We start from the raw sequence: 14,221 nt of genomic DNA, 5'->3' as shown, positions 1-14,221 counted from the left end.
CAGGAAATCTTGACAAACTCAAAGTTTACTTAACTGAGATAAATACAGTAGATAAATAGCAAACTGAATTTAGTTTACTCTTGTACACAGGTGTACTACACATTTCCTCAAGCCATGATTCACAGACATAACCTTTCATAATCACAGGCACAGCAAGATATGTCAGGAGTAGCAATGGGCTCATGTTATAAAATACAGCTATAGATCCAAACTTTCTCCAAAGTTTTAGTGCATTTGGAACTGATAAACAGGCTTAGGATCATTTCTGTCTTTCTAAAAGGGAAGAACCATGGGGTCCAATTCGTTTTTCACCCTAGACATTTTATGCTGTTCTAAGACTGCAACTTTTTGATTGAAAATGTCTATAGGGTGTCCTCTGCTGGTATAGAGCCCATGGCAGAGCTAAGAATTGATTTCTTCCCCCCCCTTACAGCAGTCTGGGAAGCAGCCACTCTCTAAGGTTGCTCTGATTTATACTGGGAGCAAGGGAGACCCTGGCAGCACTTAGAATCGGGGAGTCCCACAGATAGCGTGAGTGCAGTAAATAAGGGATAATACTCCGGGAATTTGGAGAGTTCTGTTCTTGGAGTAAGGATGCCAAGCAGTACTTCAAGAAAAATTCTCTGTTCAATATTGTTTCCAGGCAGGAGAACAAAAAATGTGTACAAGCCAGCTGTACTTTGTTTTACTAGTCACTTCAACTGGAAAAACACTAGGTATCTGTCTGATAACACACCAAATTCTTCTTACAATTTTAAGTCTGTTGAATTAGTTTTTCTCACCTCACTGAGACTCAATTTGTACATCAAGGGTAGCTTTAGCTTGCAAAATCAAATCTGAAAGAGGTTATTTAGGCTTTCCATTTTCTTTCATATTGAACAGCAGCTCAGAAATGCATATGCTGTTTACTGGATATGTTGCTGTACCTGTGATACAGATTTACCCTCTGAATATATTGACAGCAGAAAAACATTTGACTTTAGGACTATTGCTGAATTACTGAATAATAGTTTTATTATTATAATAACCAGCTACAGTGGAATTATTAAATTAACTGCAGATGAATATCAAATCTTCTGGCAGATCAAGTGGTATTCAAAAAGTAAATACTTTTGCTGAAATGGAAAAAAAAATATGATAACTTACAAGCACTTTATTAAAATACACAGACCATTGGAATTCTTGTTTTGTCAACAACTTAATCTTGTTTGAAACATAGCAAGCTGTACAACTTTAAAAGACTACAAATAGATTGTAACTGTCACAATAGACCATATTAGAAAGGATGGAACATTAAGACTGTCACCCAACATTTTTTTTTGCTGTTCAATATGTTTAAGTGTATCTGCCACTCTGTTCTTTAGATTCTCAAACGCTACCAAGCTGTGTGTAAGGATTTTAAGGCACCTCAGTATCTGCCCTCTTCTCAAAAGAGTTATTTGGCTATTGGAAGAAATGTAAATCAAAGCAATCTAAAGGCTATTCTGTCCTACGGCAACTGCTGTCAGCATACTGTTGCTGTAATCAGGGGTTGCTAACCATAAAGACCTTCCTTCCATATACTGTGTTGCCCAGCCACATGTCCTGTAGACCAATGAGGAAAATATCAGAGGAGCATTTTTATGTCTTGTTAGACTTTCCCTGCATGAGGAGAATCTCTGAATGGCCATTTAAGGTAATCTTTTGCTAACAGAGAAAATAGGCCTGGCAGGAACCTTGAAGTCTGGTCAACACCCTAAACAGAGATGGGACCAGTTGTATACAGGCTGTTTGGCACATCCTGGCAAGAAGGGATGGTATAACTATACTCCCATGAGATTGAATCACCCTGTTGAACACCAGCTCTAATATTTAGTTTCTTTTCTTTTTTAGCTATTGCTCTCTTCTTAGATTGTGACCATCCTTAAATTGCTGCACACAATGGACCAAATAAACCTTCACTCAAGGTGAGTGAATTATAGACAGAATTAAGCCATAAAGGGCTGAGATAAAAAACAAATTTGAAATTGAGCTGTGAGTATTTAATGCATTCGGTCTTGCAGAACTCTAGACTGCAGTGTTATAACATTTATGCTGACCAACTCAGGGAAAAAGAGGTTACTTATATAACTGTGCTATATGCAAGAAAACCCTGCTAATCAGAGCAGTACAAATAATAAAATATACCACAATTCTTATTAAAACACATCAATAGACTGAAAAATGCACATTAAAAAAAGTTCAAACAGTATGTATAGTTTAGGAAATTGACATTTTTTTGTTGATGTTCTCTGTGTAAAAAGTAATGTATGACTGACTATTCATATCCACTTATTCATGTAGACCTGAAAAAAAGAAACAAAAAAAACCACACAAAAAACAAACAAAGAACTTACAAGCTTTGCTTCCTCTCAACTTGTATGTGCTTGCTCACATTGTTTCTCTTGTTGTCATAACAAGACTGGGTAAAAAGTGCCAGTGCTGCAACTGGTTATCAAGGCCCACTTGTATGACGGAATTGCATCTTCCACCCCTCTTACAGGGAAGAAGTTGTTGAATATGGCATTAGCTATGCAGAAGGGAGAGAGAGCAGAGACACATAGAATACAGTTCACGCTTTCAAAAGGAATTAAGAAGATATGGACACTACACAGAAAAAACCAGCCAAAACAAAAGTTGTGGCAAAGGGTACCATTGTGTTACTGAAGCAGGAAAGATAATAAGAAAGATCAAGTTCATTATCAACATCATGGTGAATAACTGTATCACACTAAAAAAGACAAACACCTATCCCTCCTACCCCCCAAAAAAACCCAAACACCCAAAACAACAACAAAAAACAAAACCAAACCAAAACAAAACAAAACCCATAACATTCCACCTACTGCTGTGATCTGAAAAAGGAAAACTTCCCTCCTCTCCCCAAACTTTGATCAGTGTGATGTGATATAGAATTGGTACTTACTAACGAGGGACCTGAGGACTCTGAGCCCTGAGGGGACATTGGTGTCCCCTGCCATCCTTCCTGCTGGGGCTGTCACAAGCAACAGGACTTCAGTTTTGTCCCCAATTACAGTGCACACCTACTTTCTGTGGCTGCAGCAAAGGAGCGAGAAAACTAACTGGCGTACAGCTTTAAGACCCTGAGTAAGTACAACTACTCTTCAGTCCAACTCTTTACCTACAAAACAGGTAGACATGGGATTTACACTGCTTTTCACCTCCTCTGAATTTCTGAGAGTCCCTGGCAGTTCCCCAAGCTCCCAGTCTAACCCAGAGAAACCTTAAAGCTGCTCTAAAGACATTCAGGTGCCTGCAAGATGCTGCCACTGTGCAGCCTGTAGAACAGCATGGTTCTGGCATCCCCACACTGCGCTTGGGAAGCAGATGCTGCAGATTCGGCTTTATGAGCTAACCGCTGAGGACTGAATTTATGGTATCTGTACTTCACACAAACACGGCATGGTTCAAAATGTGAATCAGAATTTATGTCTGAGTTTACCCAGCATTACAACAAAGGAGTATCTCCTCCCTGCTTTCCCAACTCTGGAGCCCAGTGGTGCTCAGAAGATGGGCACACAGGTGTATTGCCTAAAGATCAAAACATGGTCCTCTATTTTTGTTGGTGTGAGGCAAAACAGAAGGAAAGCCAGGAAAATTGTCAGGGAACAGATTGTAAAAACATGTTTAATTTTGTTTGCAAGAGAAATAATCAGTAGTAGTTAAAACCCTGCAAGTTGTAATTTTAAGTACATTACCACTAATTAGTAAATGTATTATAGCCTAATTTGATCTCTCAGAGAAGGCACTTTTTAAAGAAAAATATATTTTCTGTGAAGTGATCAAGCAGGCAGGAGGCTACTGTCAGGGTTTTTCTTGGTTTTGCTGCTGAATCACCTTGCTCTTATTTTATGTCCTTGGCATCTGCTACTGGCCTTTTCCCTAGCTCTTTCTGCTTTCTTCTTCCTTTCAGAAAAAGTGTTTCTCTGCTCCTTGTCTGTTGATCCTTTTACTGTGCAAACAATACACACAGAAGCTTATTAATTCTGCTTTATCAGAGTACATAATGGATGGTATACCAGGGATAGCAGGAGTTTTGAGCCATACTGTTTCAGTACCAGTCATGAAGCTTCCCTTTCTCCCTTTCCACCCGTGTTGAGGTTGTGCCTGGTTGCACTTCGACATCTCACAGTTTGTGAGAGTTTACTGAATCAAAGGGACCAAGCTGGTATTCGTTTTCATCTCATTTTTCATACTATTTTTCCCCTACAACTGCCTTAGCAGTCACCATCTACCCAAGATATATGTTTGTGTACCTTAATGTTCATCCCCATGTCATTCTTAGTGTACAATCCAGTGCTGCTAACGTAGTTCCTTTGAGTGACTTCTATACTTGAAAGTGTTTCAGGTGTCTTGTCTTCCTGAAATGTGTTAGTAAATGGCTGCTAAGGGATAAATATTGCTTTGGTATTTTAAAAATGATGTTTTGCTTTTAATCAGGCAGCTGTTCAAGATGTTTCCAGAGGCTCCATTTTTTGTGCTGCCTTTTGGTGGAGACAAACCCCTACCAGTAAGTGCTTTTTATGTATTGAAAAGCATGTTTTTTCTGTTTCTGACTTAAGTGATTCTATCCACACTTAAAACACGCAAATGCATGCATGTGCAGACACAAACAGCTCACCAAAAAAGCAAGAATGGCACTAGAAATTACTTACTGCATATCTAATTCACTTAGGAGTAGATTAGATGCAACCTAAAATAACAGAAAAATAACTTTGCCTAATAGTATCTTTCTTACTTAGATGTATTTTTGTTTGTGTTTTTTAGTGGTATAGATTTATCTTCTAAAAGACTTCCTCTGATTTAGACACAACCGAAACCAAATCCCTTAGGATTTAGCTGTGAAGCTGGAGAAGCTTATTAGGATTTCTAACATTCCAAGTTGCTTTCTGAACAGATTGCAGCAGCTAGTTGATGAAACTTGAGCTAATTACTCTAATGTTGACAAATGCACTAGCACAAAAAATGTCACATTTAAAAAAATTAAAAATTGCACCTCTTCAATAAATTATAAGTAGATTCAGTGATTTGTGGGTGTAATAGAGATATTTTTGCAGAGGATTCTTTAGGAAGGGAAGAAAGGAATAAAAAAGTAAAAAATTTAAAAAAAAAAAAACAGAAACAAAGAAACAAGCTACTATTTATAAACAAAAAATATGCTATCACTGATCATTTGAGAATTAATGCTAATGAAAAATGCTTAGGATATTCAAAACTTGAAATAAATCAATTTGATAGTTGGTAAGGTGAGAAACTGCTTTCATAGAGCAATCTTGCTTTGTTAGTGGGTACTGAGAATTTCTACGGAGCCTCTCAATCTGTAGTGTTATACCCAGCAGAGTGGGGTCATGATCACCAAGCGCAGCCAATAGCTCCACAGGGTTCTTCTATGTGCTGAGTTGTCTGGCCCTGCATCGAGTTCCCGGAACTTTCATTACAAGAGGTAGGTGAGCTTAGCCTACATAATAAAGAGGAGTTACTATCACTGAAAGTCTTTATGAACTTTGGCAACACACAAACTACCAGATCTATAGATTTGGTTGAATCCAACCTTCCAATAAGTATATCAAAATCTAGAGACATTTTTAACTCCTGAAATATGGATAAGCTCAGGTTTGTATTCATCATTTTTAAATTTGATTTTATTTTAGAGCTTGATGATGTAGATGAATGAAAAAGAAGAAATTAGTATGGATATCATGCTATGATACAGTTATTTTAAAGAAAAACTTTGCAAAAATGTATAAATTTGAAAACATAAATATTGCATTGGAGGTAATCCAAACACCCTTGACTCTGCCCAAGCTTTGCTTGTTGCAGAACAACCAAAATTGCTTAACTAATTGCTGATATTTTGATTCAATTCTCTTTTTAAGTTTAAATGGGATCAGTGTGGTTATGACATGAAGGTTCTCTGCCATTTAAACTTACTGTGCCTCAGAGAGAAATGTACCATCTTGTCTTTCTTTTTTTTTTTTAGTATTTACTTGATAGTTTTGACCTTTCAGCCAATTGTCCTTATCCGTCATTACAGTGTATGATCAATCATTTCAAGGCTTGTCATCTATAAAATACCAGCAAAAGGGAAAAGTTTTATGTTCTGTCACTACTCTTGAGATTTTTTTTTATCAGATCCTCTTCCTGCTTATTAGGAAGAATGGGAAAAAAAAAAAAAGCTTCAAGTTACACTGGTTTCATCAATTTCATTAATTTCATGAGTGCAAGTTGATGCGTTCACTGCATGCTTATTGCATTATTTGTTGGTTTTGGTATTGGTTAATGGTCAATACTTAAAAATGCACCAAAGGAGCCATATTTGAACTTCCTTCTGAATTTTAGAACAACAGAGGCAGAAGTAAACAGTGACAGCCACAAAGCCGCTCCCCGCTACCATGGAGGAGCAAGATACGTCCCCGGAGGAGGAAGCCGAGGCAGCGGAGGAGGAGGAGGAGGAGGGGGAGGAAGAGCAACATCACCCCGCATGCCATGACCACAAAGGACATTACATCTTTGGTCGCCGGCATGCAGCACATGGCTGTGGGACCACCAGTGACCGGCGGCGTGCAGCCCAAGCGTGTCTGCCTGCCAGGTAGCAGCCGGAGCAGCAAGGTGGATGGCTGCCCACCCTGGAGGAGGACACGCGAGAGACGCATGGTGCGACTGGGACCTCCCGGGAGCCTGAGGAAGGCAAAGGAGCAGAGGAGGAAGAGGAACATTCCCCCTCGTGCCGTGAGAGCCATTGCCCACGCTCACGCCAATGACATCACGCAGCGTGCAGCTGTGGGCAGGCAGGGGAACAGCATGGGGCCACGGCATGTCCATCTGCTGAGGCCCAGGTGTGACATCCCACCAAAAGACGACGTGGAGCCCATGGACATGGATCCACCAGACTATGGCATGGGGCCACTGGCTGTTCAGCCACCGCAGGACACCAAGGAGCCCATGGAGGTGGATCCACCTCAATAACCATCATCCATGGCGCTGGCTCCATCTGCCACAGGCATCGTCTGGCAGTTCCCCAGCCATCCAGGCTCCCGCACGTGACATGGCAGCAACCAACGTCACAGGAGCTCCCGGTCGGCTCCCCACTCCCATCCTCCACACCTTCATAACCGGACAATAAATTGCAGGAAAAGAATAAAAATGCTTTTGTCCAAGCTTACTTGACACCTTGCTGACTGCCTCTGCACTCCTGTGACATCTCCTGGTCCCTGTCTTTGACCCGGAGGCCCTTTTTGGAAACTTTCCATTTCCATGCCCACCTTCCTGCTTTGCTACTGCCTCGAATTCTGCATGGCTTTTGAAGGCTGCAACATCAATAATTGGACAACTCTTTTTCAAAGGGAGTCAAATTCTCCTAGAAACAGCATTGAACCCTAGGAATGTCTGGATTCCAAATTATCGATCTTACCTCAGGGCCAGTAGCTATCACCGTGCCCTGGAGATCTAACCAGGTAGTGAGATGGTCCCACTCATGCTTTTGCAGGGAGGTGTACTCGTGTTGCTAAGACAGGTGATCATGCCCACATGATCAGGGTGCTGGACTCCCATGGAGTTTCAGGGCTCTCTGGTTCCTGACGGACGCCAGGGCACCATCCTGGAAGTTTCTCGGGCACCTTAGGCTTTCTTCACGAAGCTTTTTGCTGCCTGACTGGATAGAGGTCAGTTGAAAGATAGCAATCCAAATCTACATTCTCCTAGTGCTGGAGTGGTTCGTGCCATCTCTACTGGTCACGACTTTCTAGGACACCATTTTGGTCAATGCCTGACTGAATACCGAGCCTCAGAGTCTGACCACTGCATGACAGAGGATCAAATACGTTGGAATGTGCACAGTTCATGATTTTTAAATACTTTCCAAAGCCAGCGTGCTCAGAAGGACTGTCCACCCGCCTTTCCCCTACTCATAAGCACACATGTAGACACCCCTTCACTCTCCCATACTATGACCTGACTTTGCTAAAACTCCAGTGCCTGTTCTAGCAGATGCTTGTGGATATGCCCAGCCAGAGAAGTCTGAGGAACTCTACCCACTTCAGCAGACGTGCCATGTACTCGGGTTTGACAAGAGTATGACTTGGCTCTTCTGCTTGAGGACAAGCCATGAGAAGCTTTTGTCATTCACCTTCATAAGTAGCCAAGAGAGCAAGGGTGCACCTCTGACTGAACCCACTCCCACCTCCAGGCTCCAAGGACCTGTGACTGGGAGCAACAGGGCAGACATCCTGGTGGAGCTCTGTTACAGGAACATAAATGGCATTTACAAATGCAAAGTATCACTCAAAAGAGCTTGTCCATAGCAGAAAGCCAGAACAGTGCAGGGATCATGAGCTAGGAGGAATGTTGTAATAAAGTGTGACACTCTGCAAACATTTCAAATTGAGGCCTGAAAACAGCACACTGTTCTCAAAAAGGCCGTTCTGGTTTAGGTGTAGTAATTTGTAAACATGTCGAAGCCTTTTTTTCCCAGAAACGGCATGTAGACTGCTCCCCAGAGGAGCACTCTGCTGTGCTACAGTGAGCAGGAGAGAAAAGGCTGCTGTTACCAGAGTGCAGAACAATACTGTTTGTAATGAGGGTTAAGTGATTCAGGATCTGAAGTACTTTTGGAAACCACACTTTTTGCTTCTCTTTTTTTCTTTTTCCTGATTATAAACCAGAGTTAACAGCACTTCTCAACTTCTCACGGGGAGACATGAGAAGACAAGTACATGAAAGACTGACAGAACTATAGCTACTCTGTGGTGACCCAATAATAAGGGCACCTAAAGTACCTTCAGGTAAACAACTTCAGCAAAAGCATTCACTTGCATCCCTGAACTCAAAAATGTCAAGTATATGTTTAAAAACTTCTCAAATGGTTTATTTGTTGGGGTTTTTTTCTTATGGGGGGTGAGATGTTCTTTTGTGTTGTTATTCTAGGGAGGCAGAGTAGTCGTGTAAATGATTTAGAGGGAACTTGTGGGACTACACATCAGAGTAAGACGGAAGGAGACCAAACATGTAACAAACTTCAGGAACGTATTATTTGTGCAATTATTCGGCATTACTTCTTAACTGAAACAAATTAGTCTCCCAAGTGCATGTGAACACCAAGGACATCCTTCATTATCAGAACCTTTAAAGTATCTTGTTTTTTAGGGGGATAATTGGGGTTGTCCTAGCAACAGTTTTTCTGTGATCCCAGCACAGAGTATGAATAGCATAACATAAAGGTGAAGATACAAACATACTGCTAAGGTTTGGGTCCTTTAAGGCAAGTTTTGTGCAGCTCTAGTTGTAATTCCTTAAAATACACATATGTTGCTTTGATGTTGTATTGAAGTAGAAGCCACACATAATATTAGCAACTTAGTTGCTGTTCACTGCTGAAGCCAATGAGCATCAGAGAAACAGAGGAGTGTGCTTTGAAGTACTTGGTATCACATGAGAAAATATGCACTTCAATGAGAAGGTACCATGGGCAGGAGACTGCTGTTGAGATAAGATTTAAAGTTAAAAGAAGGGCAGGAGCCAAAAAGTTCACCTTCAGGTTTGTATCTGAACCATCTCGAGGCTTGTGGGCATATTTATATCCTTGGACAGTGCAACTGATAGAAAGGATCAAATTTTGAAGTTGAGGTCCAAATCAAAACTTTCAAGGACAATGGATCTGTGTTTCTAGTTCTAGTCTGGTTTTGATCTCTAATACCTTGCTCTTCAATGTCTTTTCAACAATGGAGTTCAAAGGGCTCTATAAAAACAGAGGGGAGATCTATATAATTAACTTTATTTTGCAGAACTGAATTTGAAGCAGAAAGGTGGCTTGTGCCTGCTCCCTCAGCTCTGTAGGGGTGCAGGTAGATCTGCACCCTTGCTGTTCTACTCAGAAGGGCAGAGTATTGCTAAAGTCATTGTCTTTTAATAGGGTTAGTTATCATCAGCTGGTTATGTACTTAATATGGTTTGTATTAAAAAACTCTAACGTACACTGAGCACAGAAAATATTAGTGTAGTTGGAGTGAACGCACAATGTCCATTGTCCACTGATCAAAAGAGTTAAACCTCTTTTTTCACTTAATATTATTCCTTCTCCAAGAAGAGTCATGCTTCATAGTGTTATTCTAGCCTTTTCTTAATATTTCTGAAATCAAGTGCATGATTCTCTGTTTGGTTTTTTTTGCATTTTGTACTGTTAGGTAGAGCAGGGTAACATGTTGTCAAATAAGAATGTGTCTTTCCCAAGATGGAACAATAGGCCTTTTGTGTAGTTTTCACATGGCATGTCCCATGTACCACTTTTGTGTAGTGGGAGGACTGAAAAGCTTGTCTGAAAAGCTTCTGCCTAGGGGCACCCCATCATTTTAAAATCTCTGTGATTAAACAAAACTTGCTCTAGAAGACACTTTCTTACTCTTCCTGTCCACCCTCTCCCGACCTCCAAGAAATATTAAGACTTCATAGTGTTTGGCAGTTGGACAGTTTTGCTGACACACGCCTGTTTTCATGTAATCTACATTTTTGGCAACTTTCAGAAAATGTAGATGAGCATTTAGGAATCTCATTCTTACTGAAAAATGGAGGCTCCCTCTGATCGGGTTCACCCCCGGCAGTGGCCATGAATGGTGAAGCACTTACTGATGCGTCCCCTATTTTGCCCTCCCAGCTGATTAGGGTCTTCATGAGCCTGAGGTTGCGCGTCTCTATTTTAATAGCCCCTGACAGACAATGACAAAATGTTTAGAAGGGTTAGACATATTGATGTAATGAGAAGATTAGAAACAAGCAAACAACAAACCACCAATGTGCCAGTGAGAAGCTTGGTTGGTGGGGAAGGGCAAAAAAAATAGGATAAAAAGTAAAATAAAATAATAAAATAAAATAAAATAAAATAAAATAAAATAAAATAAAATAAAATAAAATCCACAACCAAACAAACAAAAAAAACAACCCTCACCACTTTTTTAAAGTCAACTTCATTTAATCTCTTTCAGCTCAAACTGAAATTGTGAACAATCATTGCATAATAATTTTCTCTCTGTGCTTCTTATGATGTTTATTGCCTTCTCTCTGCCAGCTCTTCCTTTATGACAGAGTCATACTGAATCACTCCTTGAACAGAAGATGTACGACCTCTGGTTCTCCTTATTGCCCTCCTGCCATATTTTTTTTTTTCTAATTCCATTATAACCTGGCTGAGAGAGGAGACCAGAACTGCACAGATAATTTGAGATGTGGATGCATAGTGAATTTTTACAGTGTCATGACAAAGTTTTCTGGTTTCTTTGCTGTTCCTCTCCTACTCATTTGTAACGTTGTCTGCTTGTTTGATCACTAGTAAGCTCTGAGGTGGCATATTTACTGAACTAGCTAAAATAGCTTCAAGATCCTGTTCCTTAATGGTAACAGCTAGCACACAGTCACTGAGATATGAAGAAAGGCTTATTTTTCACCATGTGCACTGAATTTAATTTGCTATTTTTTAATGTTTATATGTTACTACTACGAAATTCCTCCACAAATCTTTACAACTGAACTTTGGTTTTGCTACCTCTCAATTCAGTAGGGCCTGCAAGTCATATTTGTGATGAACACTCTTTGTCATGATTATTTACCCCCACCTCCAAATCTCATATGCATGTGGCAAGCCGCCAGACTTGCCATGTCAGTGGTGAGCTCCTGCCTTGTCATGTCTCTGCTGTACATAGCTGAACTTCAACCCACAGTGGTACAGGCTAAAAACAAAACAAAACCCAATCAAATAAAATAACAAACAAACAAAAAACCAAACCAAACCAAAACAAAAAAACAACAACAACAAAAAAAAAACACACAAAAAACCCCTGCACATCACAACAACACAAAACAACACACCTCACTTAAAAATGCAATTCATTTGAACTTAAAATCACAGAAACCTGAAGCAAAGAAAATGAACTTAAGGCACCATGTTTTAATAGGACATTATGGAAAGCAAAAAGAGCAACATCACTGGAGGGATTTTGTTCTAACACCCTGTTGTGCATTTAATACTTTTTCATAATACTGGAATTCTCTGAAATAACATATCTGTGCAAGGCCCCACTTGGGCTTAGTCTCTGTCTCTATAACCTTAAGAATCTTGTGTACATCTCTGCTTAGTGTAAAACCCTCAGTAATATAAGGTCTCCAGGAGTAGTAGGGTTTGGGGGGTGATTTTCATTGTTGTTGTTTGTTGGCTCATGGGTTGGTTTTTTGTTTGCTTGGTTGGTTGCTTTCTAAATGGCTTCAAAATGATTGTAGCTGCCCAAACACCTAACCATTCATTGGGATTTAATTTTAATATAAAGTTATTGATGTAGATACATTGCAGAGATTAGTTTGAGTGGTAAAAGGGAAAGAGTTTACTCATGCAGATGTGTGAATTGGAAGGGAAAGAAAAAGAAAAAGAAAAAAAAGAAAAGGCAGAAACAGAGAAAGATTTGAGTGGTGCAGCTGAACCATCTATGCCTCCTTGACACAGGAGGAGGAGACAAAAATAATTCCTTTTCCTAATTAGCAATAACACAGTTCACTGTTACAAGCAGGAAAACTTTAACTCCTTACTGGTACAAACTATGCTGTTCGGCTTCTTTCTGGGTTTTCCCACCTGTTGTGTTAGAATTAGAACCACTCAACTCACTTTCACAGACCACAGCTGGTCCAGCTGTTTGATGTCATTACAGACTTTCTGGCCTTTGACACTTACTCCTGTTTTCATTAGGACTGCCTATTCCTGCTCACTTGGTCTGTGAATGGTCACCGAAGAGTTAACTTACATCTTAGAACAAATGGAAGGATGGAAATTTCTAATGAGAGACTGGGAAAAAATAATTATTTTCTTTTTCTGATCAGTTACTTCTTATGCAAAGAAAGAAAAATTTACATCTAGTTAGGAAGGATTAGTTGTTTTCACTTCTTGTTAGGTTGTTTTGTTATCATGCACCAGCAAAATACTATAATGCTTGGTTTGCAAAACCTTTCAGAGAAATGTATTCATGTATATATCCGTTGCAGGCACCTCTTTTGGGAAGGAAAAAGAAAAAAATAATAATAAAGAAAAAATAACAGATATTGAGTTTGAAGGTATTTCTTTAGGGACTAGCAATTCTTATTAGTCTGTTTAAGTAATACACACAGATGGTGGGAGATCTATACAAAGATAATGGATGAACTAGTAAGGGGCGGGGGGGGCTGTTTCAAAATAAAAGGCAACCTTAAAATTTGTGTCTAATCGATAACGAAGTTATAAGATAGCAAAGCTTTATGTCCTTAGCAAAATGACTGAGCATAGGTGTATTTTTATATGGCTCTTTAATGCTAAGTGACAGGGAAAGGCAGCCACTTAAAAGTATTTGACATTCATAAACATCCAAAAGACTTTCTGTCATCTTCTATTTATTCATTCACTAGACTAGAGAAAGCTATAATGCTTTGTTTTCTTCCTTTCTTTCATGGCAGCAGTCAATGCATCTGTGTCAAACCTCAGCTTTTCTCATCTATGCTCCATAGTGTTCATATCCCTTGCTTCTCTTTACTTTCACCAAGCAGCTTTTTTGTGTCCATTAACAGCAAGGAGTGCCATATCTGGAATTTTCAGCTCCCAGTTTGAAAGGATTAAAGGGACACTGAGTGTGCTCCTGCCCCTCCTGAAGTCAGTGCACAGCCTCTTTCAGCAGAAACACAATCAGACTGAGTGCCAATTGAAAATTGTCTAGAAAAAATACTCAACCTAATTTTAAGTATCTCATTTTATATATTTGTTTTAAGAGTATTTTAGGTGCTCTTCTGACATAACATAGGAAGCTTTTAATTAAAAAAAAATATTGGTAGTGTTCTTTGACACCTTGAATTTTAGCTGGTGTGTGCTTACTTTGTATATTCAGTTTTGCATGTAAAACATATTCAGGTTGCTGTAACATTCAGAGTAGAAATAAGTAGAAATAAGAATAAATATTTTTTAATGAAGTCTGAACGAGTACTTAGGCAACTAAGCTACTAAGCTAAGTGTGTTGGAAGAATTCGAAGATTTTACCATACTTTGGGAATAAGAATATCTCTTAAAAAATATTTTTGGGGGAAAAAGACCTCTGAAAGTCAGTATTGTATGACCCTTTGTAAGCTGATCTCTTGAAAAACTTCAGCTTCTAAATTCCTGTCTGTCTGCCTGCCACTGCTAATAACT

The sequence above is a fragment of the Nesoenas mayeri genome (genome assembly GCF_963082525.1).
Source record: "Nesoenas mayeri genome assembly, chromosome: 1".
NCBI lineage: Eukaryota > Metazoa > Chordata > Aves > Columbiformes > Columbidae > Nesoenas > Nesoenas mayeri.
The sequence above is the reverse complement of the archived record's forward strand: the minus strand, read 5'-3'. Positions refer to the sequence as shown.